The following is an 18121-nucleotide window of genomic DNA, read 5'->3' as shown; positions in this document are numbered from 1 at the left end:
ATCTACAACCTGAAGATAATCTTCTCTGTGCCTCCCACACTCTCTGCCTCATACCAGTTTTGTGGGGGAGTAATTTCAATAAGACACTGTCATTCCTCTGTTTGCTAAATTCCCTTTGTGGCTGCTCCTCCTGAAAAGGCAGAAAATTCACAATAACAGTGACTGTGGCAGAAATTCAGTTTGTAAAAAAGGCACAGATGATGTAACATCAATTAGTCTGTACAGGTGGCTGAAAAAGAATATGAGGTTTCATGACACATTTTGAACTACTTGATGTAATTTACATTTGAAGCTGTGTGAAACAGATCCATTTTGGGAGTTTGGCAATTTGTTTGCAAAATGCAAGCATCTGCATTTTTTTCTTTTGAACTGCTGAATTGGAAATATCCCTGCGGACATCCAGATGTTTCTTTTTGCTAAAATCAGGTCAGCAAAGAAAAAAACAGGTCCATAATATTTCCAATAAACATTAGAAAACCTTGAACACAAACAATATTTTTTTTAAAGAGCAACAACAATAAGATTTTTTCTAAATATTTTTCTCTTTTATTGTTTTAAAGGACAATTTTGGAGAAAGAATAATTACTGAACAATTTCAAGTAGTTCTAATGCTCTAAATTTATTTTCAGGTGTGATATTTATCTTTTAAGCTATAGAAGATAAAGTTTTGGATCTAGTTTCAAAGTGCGGTCAGTGGAGAATTATTTTACTGAACTAAATGGGAAAACCCTAATATAAACCAGCTTTGAATAAAACCAGAAATTTGATTCTCTTAACTTGATTTGTTTACTAAGCTTCAATCATTTTTAGATGCAGGCCACTAGTAAAATTCTCCTCAGAACTCAGGGGAAGACGGCCAAATTTTTGCATAAAGGTCTTTCAGTTCATCTCCATGAACTTCTTATCTTGTCTTGCTCACAATCTGCCTGTAGTAAATTGCCCAGAGAGTTTATATATGATTGTATTGTTATTTATGGAATAATGTGTCTCCAGCTTTAATCTACACAGACAGGGAGAGAGCAAGCTTTTGTGTGCATGCACAAGCATGGCTGAGTAGCTTTCTTGCCACTGGACTGCACAAAGGAAACAGCATTGGTAGCTCAATGATTTTACATTGTGAAAACTGTAACTTATTGGGCAATTTTCTCGCACAGGACTGAGGTCTGGATATCTCTTTTCCCTCTCTGAATGAAAGAATATGGTCAGGATATGATCCTTAGCCCCTGACTCCTGGTGACCATCATTATGAGACCTTGAATGCTTGCTTTAGGTAGTGAAGGGAAGAGGGAAGCTGGCAAGCTGGGCTCACCAGGGTGTTTCCTCCAGGCACTGGCATTTAGATGGATACAGAGCTCCTGGCAGTTGGTGCACTGCCCTGGGGCAGCTTTCTATGGACTTTGTCACACTCTCCAGGATCACCAGACTTTTTTAGATTTTCAGGTATACAACTCTTGCATGAAAGAGTGGTGAAATTCATTGCATCTATTTAAATAGGATGAGGAAGGATTTTTCTGTGTTGTTTGCTTGTGAGTATTTCCTCCATCTGGTTTTAAATGAGTTAAAACAGAAACACATGTCCCCCATGGAAAAAAAAAAAATCAGCACAAATAAAGATTGATATTAGGGAATTTTTTCATATTTTCCTCTATTCTTAGAACTATTATTTTGATGTTTGCTCACCTTGCTCACTCCTTTCCATTGTGAACAGCCTGCTTGTTACTGCAATGTTACAAATAGCACAAAGACAGAAGATCCTGAATTATGAGAAACACATTTAGATTATTCATTTGTTGCCAAAATTGCCCAAAGGATTTTTATTTTATCCCTGCAGTCCCTTGATGGTAATGTTTCCTTCACTTTAACATCCTGGTATTATATATGTTTTTCATCTGCTTCAGAATTAGGCAGACCAGAAGTGATACCTTTGCCAATTCATCTTCACTTAGATTTTCTTCATTCAGCCTGTCAGAGACTACTGCAAAAGGGAGACAAAGCTGGAACATGACAAATAGGCACTGTGATTGTTTCCAACATGCCACAAAAAAGTAGGACAAAATATCTTAATGTTTTCCCCTTTTCCCTCATCCTTCATTCAGCAGAGATTTGTTGTCATTTACAAAGGTCACTGGCCTATGAAACAACTAAAAAGGCAAAAAACTTTTTCTTCCTTTCCAAGTATGTATTCAAGCTGCAGAAATAACATAAACTCTTTACTAAATGCTGGGTGTCTGCAGCAACAGACCGTCACAATCTGCTAAATAAAGGATTTTAGGGCATACCTCATTTTATTTATGCTGGCTGAAAAAACACCTGCGCTAAAACCAGATGAAATGATACTTTAGTGTAGGCATTTTGAACCTGATGACAGCTGTAACAGTTTCTATTGCAACAATCACAGAATATTTTGAAATGGGGTCATTCAACACTGTGCAGAGGGCCAAGAAAAAAAATGAATAAATTACTGTGTCTCACGCTGTACCTCTTGTATATGCATTTTGCATGTGTGGCTGATCAGCACACTATTCCTCTCCACAAAAAAAAATCCCTGTTTCTTCATAGAGCTCTTAGAAGATTATGACTCTGTGCTCTAAAAGGTAAAATATTTTCAATTGGAAAGGCTGTACTAGTCACTTACAGTAGGTATATTTACCTAACTTGAACCTTCACCACAGTCCATAGATCAGAGGTTTTAAGGAAAACAATCTCTTGTCATACATTGCTTTTCCTCTCCACCAACATTCCTGATAGGAAAGTAATCAAGGCTGTATAGAATACAGAACCATGAAGCAACCAAAATACAGTTGTCATGACATATAAGAAAAGTTTTTTCCCATTGAAATATTCCAACTTCCCATCAAAATATTTCACCTTTGGAATTTCTTCACTTTTACTTCCTTATGAAAAAATGACTAAGAAAAGAAAAATGAAAAGCTTTTAATGTTTAGACTTGTGCTTACCAATGGCTGATAATTTTGTCACTGTGCTACTAGTATACCAAAAAAGCACATTCTTAACCTTAGGTATTTAACTTTAAGTGCCTAAGTTGTCCTGATAACTCAGTGAGACTGTTCAAGTGTTTAAAGCTAAATATCCATTTACTGAGAACGGAGTGCACAGTACATTGTGTCCACTTGAGAGAATGAACAGGCAGGGTATTTGTGGATTTTTTTCAAAATGTGCTTTTCTGTTCATTATAGTTTCTAGTCTTTAAGTTTAAAAACTATGGAAGACTTGAGTTGACCCCATTGATTTACTTTTTTGGTGGGAATGGTTATGGGGCGATGAATCATTTCACAGACTTGTGAGACAGGAATTCAGGAGAGCAGATCTATGGGAAAGTAGGATCCAAGAAAAAGGACAAGTAAACTCCCTGAAAAAAGGAGGCCCACACATGACACCTGACTTCCCAAATATGACTGTAAGGTGTTTGCCATAGTAATTCCTCATGAAAGCTGCTCCTTGTCTTTGGCAAATTCAGGATACTGTAAAAAATTTGACTCCTTATGATCCTGTGAGGAAAGTCTGCAGACTTTAGAACTCAAGCTATGATTCTCTGATGATAAGGCATAGCTAGTTAAATATTAACAACAATTCCTGTTCTCCTCACCTTTCCTCCCTCTGGAAAAAAACCGTCCAAAACAAGACCCTTACCGGCTAGCTCAGATTTTCTCACTAAAATTGTTTGACCAGTTTCTCTTCAGAAACCCTACAGGCTTCATTATCTTTGTGCCACAAAGGCAGTCCAACCAAAAAGGTTTTTATGTTTTTTTTTTTTGGTTTTTTTTGGTTTTTTTTTTTTTTTTTTTTTTTTGTGGTTTTGTTTTTTTTTTTTTTCTGTGACAGATGAATGGGTCCAGCTCACAGGCAGACATAGCAGGAGCTAGTTATCCCAAAGACTCACACAGGATTTTGGTTACTGAGTGTAGCATGTGCCAATAGGAGAAGCCTCAATGTTAGGAAGATGGTTGCATCCAATGTTACAGACACTGTAAGACTTGCACACATGGCCTCACCTGCAGGGAAGAATGCTGATCTTGAGTCATCTCAGTCCACCTACATCATCCCTCAACCAAAGGCTAAGAGAAAAATGGCTTCATCCATTTGAGCATTTCTACACATGCTTAACCAGAGGGTTAAAGTCTGCTCAGACAACTCTGCAGGAGTGATGAAATGAGCACTTGTTTTGTGAAACACTTTTTGTAGCCCTCATATGAAGTAGGGTACTCTTTGTTATTGACATGGATTCCCCCCACCTCATTTTTATTGCAGTAAATTCTAACAATTTTTGAGACAGAAAAATCAGGTCTACCTCAACCTCTCAGATGATCTCCAAATTTCTAGTGTTTTATGACTTTAGCATTATGAAGATAAACTGACATATTTTAAACAAAGACATCTTGGTTCAAATTTTACCAAGATATTTTGAACAATAAAATACCTTGGTGAACTTTAAAACAACACGAGCACAGGCAGAGCCGGCTATGTTAGCTGTGTTTGATATCCTCACACCTCACCTGAATTTATCTAGAAGAGACTGGCAGAAAACTGTGAGTCTGAATGCACCTGGCACACATCATCACTCATGACAATACAGGCAAAGGTGCAGCATAGGACAATTTAAGGCAATTTAAACCAGCGATGCTTGAGATTATCTGAGGATCTTAACCTGTCCAGCCCTATGGATGATATACAGCAAGTGGGATATAAAATGTGCAGTGTAATTGGAAAAGTCTTATTTTTTTTTCTGCTCTCTTTCTTCAAGTACTGACACAATGGAAGACACACTTTCTGATAGCAATAGGTATAAGGCCAGTATAGGATGGTTGTTGCAGTTACTGCTGAATTTGCATTAAAACAACATTCCAGAAATCAATTTATTTTAGTGTTCTTCCAGTCATTAACACCACTTGTAGTGTAAAAGGCAAAAACAGAAACAAGGTCTGGTCCTTGACTTCTGCATTTCAGTTGAGAACAGCAGTGTGTCAGCACCATGAGAAAAGTATTGTTGAAATGACGCTGATTAAAAGTTCAGAAAAAGGTAATTTAGGGGAAAACCTTATTTGTTACTTTGTTTTAAGCATGTTCTCTCCCTTCAGCTGACATCTGAATGTGAATTCACACTGGGGCAGTGTTGATCCACTACACAACTTAACCCTTGAATATAGAGAGAGACTTAAATCACATAGGGACCATTGGGGTCTCACTAATGGATGTTTTTCTTCACTGGTCCTTGTAACAGCTTGAGAAAAAAGCATGAGCTAATTGAATGGTTTATGTTGTGGTTATTTCATGGAAGTACATTTCTATTTTGCAGACAAGCACCTTGAGTTTATGTCTCATGTAGGTGCCTCTCATTGGAGAGGCATATTATTTAGTAATATGTAGGTGCTAAAACTGCCTTGCAAATTTCCCTCAGAGTGGTTCAGGCCTAGACCCTCAAAGGTCTGACAGATTGACAAGTCTCTGTAGGCATGAAATGAAGCTTGTGCCAAGCTCAAATCCATGGATCTAACTGCAATGTCAGTTGGAACTTCATTACCTTGAATTCTGCATGACTTGGTACATACCTTTTAAGAACTAATAGCAAAAGAAAGAAATTGAATTTTTTTTCTTTCAGAGCATTAGGGAACCCTCTACAGTACTACCTTCTTCTAATCCAGCTTCTTTCCTGCAGTTGTCATCACTGGAAACAAAGATAATAGAAAAAGAGAAGGAATGAGATTAGCCCTCCATAACTTTATTATTACTTTGTGATTATTTTTTTTATAGAGTACAATTTTTAGTAAACTTTTTGTCAAGCCTTTTCCATGAAAAATAGTCAGCACACAAGTTAGGTTTAGCTGCAATGACTCTAGTTTCCTTGAAGTATCATTTATAACTCTTGTTATAAATATTTTTCCTTGTGAAAGGAAAGTGTAATTATTTTGCTAATATGCATGAAAATAGCATTTGAGGAACAGAAACAATATGGTACTGTTTGACTTGGAATTTACTCCCCAGCTGTTAATAACCTGCCTGTGTCTCTGGTGGAATTGTGAGTGTGTTATTCCTGTGCTTACAACAAATAGCAACTGTTTCTGAAACTAGGAGCTGGGCCAAAGGGAAAAAGGAAGCCCAAAACACATAAACAAACTCCTTAAAGTCCATATTGTGTATTTAAATTAGTTCCCTAGAGCAGAAAGTAGTAAACAATCTCATGTGCATCTTGTTGTATTGTTTCAAGCTCTATTTAATTTTTGGAAGAAAAAAAAGCTTATGACAGCCCTTTTGAAATTGCATTTGGAATTACATGTACCCTCCATTGTTAAATAAATATTACCAGTGATTAGTAATATTTCCACCAACTTTTCCCAAAACCACATGCACATGAGGGACAAAAGTATCTTACTTTGAAAGACAAAGTGACATTGTCCCAGATTTTCAGTTTATCATAATTTGTGGAAAACAAAGCAACTGAATACTGCATGAATAATATCTAATGCCTTGGCAATCTTGACAGCCAGTTTGATATATTTGTGTTTTGGTTATGATTTTCTAATCATCTTCAGTGACTGAAGAGTGAAGGTTTGATTTTCAAGAAAGGTATACACCAGTCAAAATCTGATTTAAGCCTACTAATGCTTACATTTTTGAACTTCCAAGCAAAATAGAAATTAAGGTTCTTGAAATATTTTTTCATTATTAGATTCTACTTTGGGCAAGCAAAAAAAATTGCCTACTGACAAGGTTATGTAATTGAATCCGTCACGCAGTGTGTCTCCAAGCACTGCTATTGGTCAATTTGTCATGAGAAAATTAACTTTGCTGAACATCCTGAACATTAGCAAACTTAAATGTCTCAAAGAAAAGTGTAAGAAGAAGAATCAATACATCATCAGTACTTGCTGGTCTTATGTTCTTTTCTTTTATTTCTATGAACAGGTGTGATCTGTAGTACCTACTGAAGGTAGGTATATGAACATCTTTAGTAGAACTTGAACTTTTGCTCCAAACTTACATCAAACTCCTGTGTATTGATCTTTTGCTATGAGCTGTCTCCCTAGTACAGGAAAGTCCCATAATTTGTCTGAAAAACCACAGATTTATCTCTTAAATAATTAGTTTTGCTTCCCCCTGACTGACTTTGATTTTTCCTATACTTTGCTAAAATGACACATCCTCAGCACTAATGAAGTACATACATATATTGTGCTAGATAATTTTTCTGACTCAGAAAACGTGTGACAGTGCTTCAAGTTCCCTGACGGTTGATATATCGGTCAAATAAATCTTCCAGATGGGTAATAATACAGCGCACTCCATAATTCCATAGTGTTCTTTTGCATGTCATATTATTTACCCACACTTATCAGCAATTGCAATGCTTGCTGGAAAAAACAGTACTGTTGTGTGGGTGGTTCTTGAATCATCAGCATGATTCTTAACTGCGAGACAGTAGAACTCCTGTTTGGAGGTGCTAAGTGAAGATAAGGAGGGAAGCTATTTGAAGTAGTCCAGATCTCTGGATGAATTAATTCCCATGCACAGATCCAGGACACAGATTGTGCATGAACCGTGTCCTGATAAAACATTATTTTGATAACTGAAGTAGATCTCAAGTGAGGCATAGTTTGCACTGACTGTTTGTAGAGCAGTGGGGAAAGTCAGGTGTGCTATTTACTCATGGGCTAACTCAAGGACAGGGCTGTGCACCCACAGAAGCCATGTAGAGGAACTCTGATCCTGTTGTACTCCTGCACTTTAAATTTGGAGACAGAGAGGAAGTAATGCAGATGTGATTTCATGCCACAGGGAATAAAACCCCTGCACCTCACCATTGCTTTTGGAAATTATTGTCTGTGTGCTTCTCTGTTTCTGAGTGTGAATTGGAAGATATATGTGTACTACTCTTGAGGTTAGCCCTCCCAAAAAAGGGACTGGGCGTGAACTTACCTGCTCTTACTGGGACGAGTGTAAGAAATGTATGAAAGCAATGGAAATTCACTGCATTTTTTTCAAAGCATCTACTTTTTGTGGTGCATTGGTACAAGATAATTTAAAAACTAATTAAAACTATTAGAATTGTAAGATGGAACTGAAAATATGCCAAGGAGCAGGAATAAAATTTCTTCCTAGTAGGAGTGGGACATACCAGTAAAGTCAGAATTTGACCTTTTTAAGAATAATGTATTTAACTTTCCAAGTATATATTTTCTATACTGTGAAATATTTTTGTAATTCATATTTAAATATTTCCAAGGAGTCATAGAATAGCTGATAGAAGGATAGATAGGTAGGTAGATAGATAGATAGTTGTCTCTGAAGGATGTCTAGTCCAATTCTCCCCTTGCTCAAAGAGAGGTCAGCTAGGGCAGACTGCTCACAACGTTGTCTAGTTAAGTTTTGAGTATCTTCAAGGATAAGGATGTTACCACAAACTCCCTGACAAGCCTATGCCAGCATCTGAATTGTGTTCATGAATCTCAGCTGAAAATGAACAGGAATAGAAACAGAAAAAGAAAATTACTCTTCCATTTCCAATGCCTCATCTGAGCAAAATGAGATAAAAATAATTAGCTACTACATAACTATATTTTAACAGATCTTCTGTTTTAAAATAATTTCAGATGATGTTAGTAGAAAGAGAAAAACAATCCATTTTGTTGGCTTCCTTTATTGTATGCAATGAAAGCCTGCTCTTACACTGTAAATTTGGACCCAGTCCTTCTTGAAGATTCTGACCTTGCTGGCAGAACCCCCAGAAGCTTTCCACTGATTTCAGTGGATTTTATGCTAAAACAGATCTCAGATCTTTTAAGCAGGCATGAATTTGCCTTGCTTATATTTAACTGATATTATGCAATTATGGGAAAACAGTTTTAATATTTAAATTAGTCAAATGCCTAATTATGAAAGCGCTGAAAGAAGAATGCTCAGCTTCATTGCACTTCAATGGCTTGCAAATTGGCAAATGGTTGTAAATTAACTCCTGGATTTCCTAAGGTTAATCAAATAAGATTTAATGATGTCTTTGAAATCCACGGATTAAAGGTATAAAAGTGTGCATGGAGTAGAATCATAGTAATAGTTGTCAATTGCTATTTTTTTTTCCTCTTTTGGTCTCTATTTTTTTTCCCATTGACATCCGAAAAGAACTGAAGTGCAGTATTTCTGGGAAGTATGTCTTCAAGTGATGCTAAAGGCCTGATCTCCAAAAAGAAACCCCTGTTAAGGTCGTTACTTGTTTTCTCTGACCTTTTATTGCAAACGACTTTCACATTCCTCTTTAAGTCTCATTTTTCAGCCTTCCCATCTTTGAAAAGTATCAACAGGTAGACAGATGATGCAATTTAAGTAAAGGGATTGGTAAATATCTTGTTTCTAGTTTGAAGACAACAGCGTTCTAAGGAACAAGACCTGAAAAGAGGGGAGTCGTATATATAAAGAGTGTGCATTTTCTTTTTTTTCATCAAAGTGAATGTGAAAGAGTGTGATGAAACACGAAAATCCCATGCAGATCTAAGGCACAAATTCAAACCTTTCTCTGAAAGCCATCTGCAGCTGACTCAGCCTCAATACCTGGTAAAAAAGGTTTGGGAGGCAACTATCATGTGGATGGAATGCCAGCCACTTTGTCCCCCTCCATACTCCCTGCTACATAAATCACTTTCTTATTAATCTGTTAACCAAAAGAGCAAACCACTTTAAAAAAGGCAATTTGCCTTTTGTATTTGTGGACTGGATTCTTACCAATCAAGTTATCAACTGTCATTTTCTTATGTTGTGGTACTTCCTGATAATAATAATTATAATTCAGGAAAAATTTGGTTCCATTTAAGCATCATTATTATCCACCAAAACAAAAATTTATTGTTATCTCAAGTCCAGATCTTCATGGAAACACAAAAATGTCAAGGAAATCTTGCTCTCTTTCTAACTTCAAACATCACAGGTGTTTGCTCTGATTCTGTGGAAAACAAGATATTTCCTAGTCTTGTCTCGAAACTTCTGTAAACTAAACACTGCAGTGTTTCATTCATGTATATAAGCTAATTTTGTTAAGAGCAGGAAGCAATCATTTTTCCAAGGGAGGAAAGATAGGCCTTTGAAGCAAAAGAAAATAGTTTTAACTCTTTGCAGATAATAGCAGCTTTTCACTTGGAAAAATATAAAAAGGTAAAAACTATGTGTTGAAATTATGTGCGACTGCTTCCCTCTCAAAAGTCTGAGCTAATGTCTGCCAGTTTTCCATGGTGATTTAAAAGCCCTGTAAGGCCAGCTGAAGCTCTGAAGAGTCCAGGCAAGCAGAATACTTCCAGCACTCCAGTTAGTGCATATTTAGTGTTCCAGCACTAATTCCATTTCTCTGTTGTTGGATACCATTTTCCTTCCAGCATATGCTCCCTGGCCAAAATGTTCCACAGAGAAATGGGGACAGTACAGACATCTCTGAAGAGTAAAAACTAAAATTTAGCCCACCCCTTTTATAAGCTGTGTTTAGGCTGCCTATTCCACTCTCATTCATACAGTGTGTAGGCAAATTTTGGCCCTTAGCATGTTCTGGAGAAAACCTATCAAAGTTTTTATTAAATAATGAGTTGATCTGCTGTGTACAAAGGTTACAAGATAATATATAGGCTGGGGGATGGACAGATGGAGAGCAGCCCTGGGGAGAAGGCCCTGGGGGTGCTGCTGGATGAGAGGCTGGACATGACCCAGCCATGGGCACTCACAGCCCAGAGACACAAACGTGCCCTGGGCTGCCTCCAAAGCAGCGTGGGCAGAGGGGAGAGGGAGGGGATTCTGCCCCTCTGCTCCTCTCTGGTGAGAGCCCACCTGCAGGGCTGCATCAGCTCTGGGGTCCCAAGGAAAGACATTGACGTTTTGGAACCAGTTCAGAAGAGGCCACAAAGATGGTCAGAGGGATGGAGAACATCTCTTGTGAGGAAGGGCTGAGAGAATTGGGATTGTGCAGCCTGGAAAAGAGATGGTTTAGGAATGACCTAATTTCTGCCTTCCAGTACCTGACGGGAACGTGCAAGAAAGACAGAGAGAGACATTTTAGAAGGACATCTAGTAGCAGAACAAGGAGCAATGGATCAAAGCTGAAAAAGAATAAGTTTAGATTAGATGTTGGGAAAAAAATCTTTACTATGAGAATGGTGAGACTCTGGAACAGTTTGCCCAGAGAAGCTGTGGGTTCCTGACCCCTGGAGATGGTCAAGACCAGGCTGGATGGGATTCTAACCTGATTAAGTAAAAAGTAGCTGTGGCCACATGAGGGAAATAGATGATCATTAAGGTTCCTTCCAACCCAAACTATTCTCTGATTCTCTGATGTGATCCCAGCCTTGGATAGACTGGCTAAACAGTAACAGTGAGGGTCCCAATATTCAGTACCTGGGATTATGTGATAATCACCTGCATATATGTGATATGTGTGCATATATTATATGATTGGGTGTACTTGAAAGTTATCAAGACCTTAAAGACTTATTTCACACCCTCTTTTCACCAATGACAAAGCAATAGACATCCAGCCTTACTCCTCCAGCTGTACTTTTAGAAAAATAAGCAGAGGGCATAAAGCTTACAGTGATTACCCTCTGCTGGGATTTAGCCACATGCACAAAATAAGTAAATAAAACAGTACAGTTTAAATGTAGAAATTCACAAAAGGAAAAAAAAAAATCCCTCACAATACCCTTCAACACTGCTCTCATTGTTATTCATAGCCATGAGCAAGAGTTTTTTAGGCTCTCCCTAGGTAGTCTTTTATGTGCTTTGTAACTGCATGTCCTAGCTCAGAAGCACGAGCACTCTACTGCTCAGTAGCCCTTCATGTATTGCAGTCCTGTGACTTCTCAGATAAGACACACCTCTGATCAAAATTTGGCTGCAAAGGTGCTTTCTCTGTAGCAGCATGAGACAAATTTAACACTGACTAAAAGGGTACTTTCAGTAAGCTTGAAACACGATGAAGAAATAATCTCCTGATAGGCTTTTGGCCAGCAAAGTTTGGCAGTGGTTTTTCTGGTGTTCAGGCAAAGACATTTATCCCAAGATGACACACATTTCCCTCTCTCTCTCTCTCTTTTGCTTTATTACATTTAAATAGAGATGAATTGGGAAAACATTTGTCTTTTGGAGACTGCAGGAATATTAAGAAGCCTGTGCCTGTTAGCAGCTTTCTTAATCATGCTTGGTTTACTGTCATGCACCATTTTCGTGGAGAACATTTCACAGCACACTGTAATACTGCATCTGTATTCTTCATTATGAGCAAGAGCATCTAAGCTGTTTTCTTTTGCCTCCCTTTCTCCCTTCAGTTTTTTCAGATGTGGTCACAACAGAATAACTAAAATGTAAATTGCTGGTTAAAAGCTCGGTCAGAAGGGAAGGAAAGCCATGGGAGGTACACAATTCTGCTTGTGTACCAAGCAGATTTAATTAACAATTAATTGCTGCATGGTTGTTTGCCATTTTTCAGGCACCTGAATGTTGGCATGACTTCTTAGAAACATAGAATAGTTCAGATTGAAAGGGACCTTGGGAGTGGATCCAGTTCAGCCTCCTGCTCAAGGCAAGGCTATACTTCAACAAATCCTGTTTGATAAGAGTTCTTTCAGTAGGGTCCTGAAAGCCTCTGTTGGCACCACTCAATTTCCTAGTGCAAATCCATGCCTCAAATGTGGCCCAAATTCCTTTGTCACTTCAGCTACCTCAGTGGAACAAACTAATCTTTATACAAATCTATGTTTTTCTCCATTTCTCTGCTAAAAGGCAGGCCTGTTATTGGAGATAGGCACTGGGGGAGAAATGACTTTTTTTTTTGTTTAAAGTTAACAAGTTAGAAGAAAGCCTTCCCAGCAAAGAGGCCTACCAGGACTTCTGCTGTGGAATTTCCAGTGACTCTCTTCCTGTCTCTGTACAACATTCTGCTATAGCAGCATGCTTTGTATATGATCTGGGTCCTTCTGAAACACTCTGAGGGAAAGTGACTATATGAGAGAGTATCTGCTTGGAATGGCTGATCAAGTTTCCAGCTGCAGTAATGAAATAACAATTGCCATTGTCTTTCTTGACTGTTTCTTGGGCCTATTATTTATCCAAGACAAGAGTCTCACAGACATAACACAAGAGACAATGTGGCTTTTTCAGATGTGTCAAAAAGACTTAGACTGGAAGGCTTTTTATAAGGAATTAATTATCCCTGTCTAGGTGCTTGCGTAGGATCAAACACAGAAGTCCCTGAGATGAGGAGTTGAGTACTACCTAAGTGCCAACAGCAAATAAAAAGGTTAAACTTATCACTGTGCAGAGATTGTTGCCAGTAAACAGCATGACTCTTCTGGCTGTACTCTGTGTGTCCAGCGTGTGGAAACACATGGTAATCCGTGGTTGTGTACTCTCAGGGAGCTGCAGGCTTTTCCATCACCAAGTTATACAATAGCAACATTTGAATAGCTGCACTTCCACCCAGCGGAACCTGCCAAGCAACCTTTCCACGACCTCTGTGCTCCCTGGGATAAGCAAGGTTAGTGTGTCACTGAACACACTGCTGACACCAACAACTGTTGTTCCTCCTAAATAGCCCAAGCCAGATGTGAACTATTAGACAGCATTTGGGATTCATATACAAAAAGCTTTTGAGCTTCTTTTCATGCTGAAGGCAGAAATTGAAGATATTAATTGCACTGCTTATAGCTTCAGCCTCTTCATCTGAATGAGATGTTTCGTGATTTCCATAAACCCCAGGAGTATGATGCTTGAAGCTGAAATATATTTCCTGACAGATTGACAAATAGGGCAGATTTTTTTTTCTTATTATAGCTATTGGAATTGAAAACACTACCACATAGAGATGCCAAAAAAAGATTCCTTTTATACATAAGGGCATTGTTTCCAGAAATGCTTTGAAAGATTTTCTCCATTAATATTCCTCCTTTTTGTCCTACACAGGGAAGTTGTTTTTTTAACTGATTATACATTGCATAAAACCCAGTGTAAGTCTTGAAACCACTGAAGATAGTTTGCATAATGAAAAAGGCTTCATTCTACCATTGTTCAATTCTGTGATAAATCAGAAGTAATTTTACTACAGTCATGGTGTCTGAAGGGTGCAAGAGAAATCAGGATTGCAGCCAGGTATTTTTTTCAAAGAAGCATTCTGGGAGATACTGACATTACTGTATTTTGGTTGCACACAAATGATTAATGGTAGAATCATATGCCATCTGTTCATGCTAATTATATGAAATGTTTGTAATAAAACCTAAAACTCAGTGTGTTTGTTAAACTCCTAAAATTCAGACCATTACTGTGGAAGATTTATTAAGGCCCATGAATTTTATACCAGAAATTGGGATCCTGCCATGAAAGAATCTGAAACAAGATGATGCACTGTTGAATCAAAGGAGTTTTAATGTGAGAAGCATTTTTTGTTTTGTGGACTAATTTTGGTTTTGAGCTCTGAGTATGAGTGAATTTTGGGTTGAAATTCAGATAAGACAAAGCAGGGGTGAAGTTTTGCAGAAACAAAGTAAAAAAAAAAAAAGAAAGAAAAAAAAGAGTATTCTGGTAAAATCTCTTGATGACTTTCTGTGCATTATCAGTGGCTTTACTCAAAGCAGTGTGTGCATAGGTATGGCAGTGCATGGGAGTGTGACATACTAAATCAGCACAGAAGATGAAAGCTGTCAGCTGTCCCTTACCCTTTTCCTGAAATGGCACCTGACAATGAATTTTTCTTCCCAGAGGTGCCGCCCTTTTCTCCTATTATTGCAATGCAGACAGACAGTCAGTGCCTGCTATCCAGACGGAGAGGAGGTTCCCAGCACACAGTTCCATGCAACAAAAGGCTCTCCTAAATACGAGTGCAAATTTAGCAGGAACAGGACTGGGTTCAGGTAACATAATGCCTGAATTTTGAAAAGCACTGCTTCCTATTTAAATTAGATTGATGGACCTTTCAGAGTAATTTCAAGAATACATTGATGCTTAAAGGCCAGACTTGGCCTTGTTAGCCTCCTTCAGAGGGGATGGGTAGAGTACCCTGCTTACAGTGTAACCTCATCTCAGAGTCTTGCTACTGTTCCTTTTTTTTGCAGCAATAGGCAGCATTAAATCCTAGTTACAAAAAAAAAAGGGATGGATGGATGGATGGATAAAGAAAGTGCAGGGCTGGTATTCTGCTCAGCTGCAGGTGGGTGTAGGGGAAAGAAAATGTTACTGTCAGATATGAGATATAACAGACACATTCAAGTGTTTTGCTCTTGCATATTTCATTCCTTTATTGGAAAGAGGATAAAAGTCCTATAACTTTTGTCAGCTAATGAAGAAAAGCACTTGGGAGCTGCACTAATTGAATGAATAGGAAGGGCCATACCCCAAAGATCAGAAGCTGGGGTTTTATTCACATCTCTGTTATTTCCCTTTTAGTCTTTTCCATCTTTGCAGTGGAGATGATAATGCTTAGCTGCCAACAGAAAATATTTTGTTATCTCCAGCTGAAAAGCACTACATAAGTCTAAATATTATTTCAGTATCTTCTTCCCACCCACTCAGTAAGTAAAATTTGTGAGAGTTATGGGAAGTGATGTGATAATTATTACACAGAGGATGAGTTTTGAAGTTGAAAGCATGTTATAGCTCATTATATATAATACCTCTCAGACACTGTGCCAATGAGCTTGGTATAAAAACTCAATAGAACAGATATTTAGCAGGTTAAAATGGCCACAGAGCAGCACAGTTGCAGTTTCCTTGAATGAACAACATGAGTTAATTTCACAAGCTACTTGGGGTGCAAAGCTTCCCATCACACTTCGAGTTCTGATTGAAACCTAATAAAGGATGCTCCACTCTCCAGAGCTCTGGACAATGGAATGCATTTCACATATCTGGAAATTACAGACAAAATGAGGTGTATAAGGATGCTGGGTCCTCTCACTGCTGTTACCAGGAGGGCAAATAGTTAAACATCACTTCATTTTTTTTCAGGCTTTAAAACTAATTTCTAATTTGCCTTTTTTTTTCTTTTTCTTTTCTTTTCTTTTTTTTTTTAGTTGCTTTATAATGCAATTAGAGAGCTCCTGGAAGCACTAATTGGATCATAAAGTGCCTTCTTCATGTTCCAGCTGAGGAGAGAGGAAAAAAGGATCACTTCACGTCCTCTTTGCACCTGCTAAGATGTTTGTGAAACACCTTACAATTAAATTATAAGCACCTAGAGGAGACTTTAAATTGCATACTAGAGAGCTAGAACCTTGACACAGACATCAGAATTCACAAACTGAAAGCTTACAAAAGCCTCATATCCACCTTCTGGTACTTTTCTACCTCCTGAGGTGGAAAGAGACCTTTGTTTTCCATTGCCTTGAGTTCTTAATATTCCCTCTCAAAACATTGGTCTAAGTATATCCTGAGCTAACAGCAATTTCTTGCTGAGTGTACAATATGTCTTTGCAATATTCTGGCCCAGGAGGGAACCTGGCAGCAGGCATGACATGGATGGTTCTTATAATCACTAACAGCTCCTGGGTAGTCATCTCTGAAATGAAACTGCCCAGTGGAGGTGAGGCAGTGGAGACCGGGGAGCTTTTATCCTCTAGGGAGGCTGGTGAGAGGAAAAGAGACAATTATGGTGTTAAATCTGGAAATTGTATGAGAACAGTGCAGGTTGCAGTAACTCTGGAGCAGTGTGAGCGAGAGGAGAACCAGGGGCAGAGGCAATCTGAGTCTCTTGAGACTGCTGTGCCACACTGATGCATTCAGCCCACCATAGGGCAGGTATCAGTTCCTTTCTCACGCTCCGCAGTCTGCTCAGAAGTTTCATATCAGCAGTAGTATGGGAATGGGACTTTACCTCTGGCAAAGAGGCTCTTGACTCTTCCTGTCTCTCACTCATGTATTAACCAGTATCAAATCTGGATTTATATTTTACAGGCCTCTTTGGAATAGGGTATGCAGAGACATATGAAATCAGTGTACTAATTTAGGGTTTTGGTAGCAGGATTGTAATTCAGAGAGTAGGGGGAAAATTGTCTTCTGGGGATCTAATTCAGTATACAAACACACCAAACTCTGGCCAATCAAGTAAGATACTATATCCAGCTGCCCAAAGACCTGACCTGGAGAGACATGTCTCACCTACCGCTGAGTCAGTCTGGTAGAGATATGGGAACTGCACCTGTTCCTGCATGTAGAATTGAACTGGAACTCTTTGATGCCTTGGACTACTCAGATATTTCTCCTAATACAGGATTCCTAACTAGCATGTAGCTTTAACTTTAGTTCATAGAAATAATAAATATACACATACATAAATAAATTTATTAATTAGAGCCCTATTGAAACCAATGTACTTTAGGGTCCTAAATGCATGTGTGAACCCAGATCTAAGCACCTCTCTTTCTGTTCAGGTAACTTCTCTACTTCCCTTTGAAGACTTTCAAGATATTGTTATTTCTCATGAGATTTTTGTTCCATGAAATTCTTTATGGAATGGCAATGCAGAGCTCTCAATATTAAGAGGCAAGAATCATGAAGGCAGCCTATCTGAACCAGATTTTGAATGTCTGTAAGGTGGGTGAAAATCTCTAGCCGAATGCTAGAAGTCTGCTTCATTTCTGTTCAATAATGTATTTTGATATTTTGTTGGTTGGGTGGCTTTTTGTAGCTTTTCTTCAAACTCATGAAATTTCATGGTTGGTTTTACTATGTCAGTTTCCAATACACATTTTCCTCTCTTCTTATTAAGAAATATAAATATACTTTGCCAAGTTTGATTTTGCATATATAACTTTCTGGGAAATTATGTTCACACATTGTTTAACCTGGATCATCCTATTTCCCACATCCTGTGTATTTTAAAGGTGGTTATTTAATTATGGTTTGTTCATGTTGACTGTTCTTCTAGTTATATCAATTTACAATATATCATTTATTCTCTTTCTCTATAGAGTGTTTTAACAAGAAACTGTATGCTTTAATGACAACACATAGTATCACTTGTTCTACTGAAAGGGGACTACATGCTCCACTCTGCTCATTCTGATATGAGAGTTAGGTGCTGCCTATTAATTAACTCTCGTATGTCCAGGAATCCACTTAAATCACTGGATTAAGAGTGATGTAAACT

General features: G+C 38.1%; 1 long non-coding RNA gene across 2 annotated transcripts in view; it reads left to right on the top strand.

Annotated features, from left to right (window-relative positions):
- The window catches only part of LOC102066250 (uncharacterized), a 125448-nt gene that overhangs the window by 45956 nt on the left and 61371 nt on the right, over positions 1–18121 (top strand). For both annotated transcript variants that reach the window (XR_012580441.1, XR_012580440.1), the window contains exon 3: positions 17403–17565. This is a non-coding gene — a long non-coding RNA (uncharacterized LOC102066250). The remainder of the gene's footprint in view (positions 1–17402; positions 17566–18121) is intronic.

This window comes from Zonotrichia albicollis, chromosome 1 (assembly GCF_047830755.1).
Source record: "Zonotrichia albicollis isolate bZonAlb1 chromosome 1, bZonAlb1.hap1, whole genome shotgun sequence".
Lineage (NCBI taxonomy): Eukaryota > Metazoa > Chordata > Aves > Passeriformes > Passerellidae > Zonotrichia > Zonotrichia albicollis.
Note: the sequence above shows the minus strand (reverse complement) of the source record. Positions and strands in the feature narration are given on the sequence as shown.